The sequence below is a fragment of the Corvus brachyrhynchos genome, unplaced genomic scaffold (genome assembly GCF_000691975.1).
Source record: "Corvus brachyrhynchos isolate BGI_N302 unplaced genomic scaffold, ASM69197v1 scaffold544, whole genome shotgun sequence".
Classification (NCBI taxonomy): domain Eukaryota; kingdom Metazoa; phylum Chordata; class Aves; order Passeriformes; family Corvidae; genus Corvus; species Corvus brachyrhynchos.
The window spans coordinates 1,314,479-1,315,444 of NW_008238325.1; the positions used below are offsets into that span (position 1 = coordinate 1,314,479).

The 966-nt window shown below is 42.9% G+C and overlaps 1 long non-coding RNA gene across 1 annotated transcript in view; it reads right to left on the bottom strand.

Moving 5' to 3' along the window:
• The window catches only part of LOC108446794, a 10,363-nt gene that overhangs the window by 6,505 nt on the left and 2,892 nt on the right, over positions 1-966 (bottom strand). Inside the window, exon 3 of the long non-coding RNA XR_001862096.1 lies at positions 295-446. This is a non-coding gene — a long non-coding RNA (uncharacterized LOC108446794). The remainder of the gene's footprint in view (positions 1-294; positions 447-966) is intronic.

Below are 966 nucleotides of genomic sequence, written 5' to 3' on the forward strand. Positions count from 1 at the left end.
GGAATGCAAAGCGCTGCCTAACCTGCGGGTATTTAAATAGGCTTCATCCCCAGAGCTTGCACAATGAATGAAGCACCTTAACAGCAGCTCCTTTGCTGTTCACTGGCATCAGGCACAGCAATCCTGCTTTGGCAAGCACCTCAGGACAGTTTTGAATAGCTCAGAGAGATCATGCCAGTCTAGATCTGTGATCCAGACCAGAAATCAGCCAAAAAATTATAATTAAGGGAGCTCTGACTCTGAACACACCCACTCTAGAGAAGCTTATCCAATATAATGGGATTAAGTACTCACCCCTGGAGTTTCTAGGAGTTCCACTTGTAGCTTGCAGCGCTTTCTCCGGACGGTTTTTGGGTTTAATGACATGATGTTCATTAAATCAAGCACAATATGAGCAATGCTCCCACCAGAGTCAGTATAGAGCCAAAGAAATGGTGTCGTTTAGCCTGAGAGGAAGAGGGAAAATGGGAAGATTGAGGTTGAGTCATTGTTTTAGCCACAATAAATCACAGAAAATGCTGAGTTGGAAGGGACCCTCAAGGATCATCGAGTCCAACTCCTGGCCCTGCTGGACAAAAAAAATAATGAAAATGTTGTATAGGAGGTGGTTGAGTCCCCCTTCCTAAATCAGAGGGGGACACAACCATGGATGGCAAATGGGACAGTGATAAAATACAGAAATACAGCTTTTACCAGCTCTCAATCAACCCAAATATGGTGTATTTGCAGAAGGATGAAAATGGTTTTGTATTTTATACCAGAATTTTGTTCAATAAAAGTTAAATTTTCACCATGGGCTTGATACAAATCCTGATAAAATCACTGACAATGAGTCCATAGGCCTGCCTGCACTTTGGGTGAGCTGGTCAGCGATGATGATGATGACGATGATGATGAGGACATCATCATTGGATTGATGACAGTCAATCCATTGACCTGACTGGATTTTGGGATTTTTGACCAATG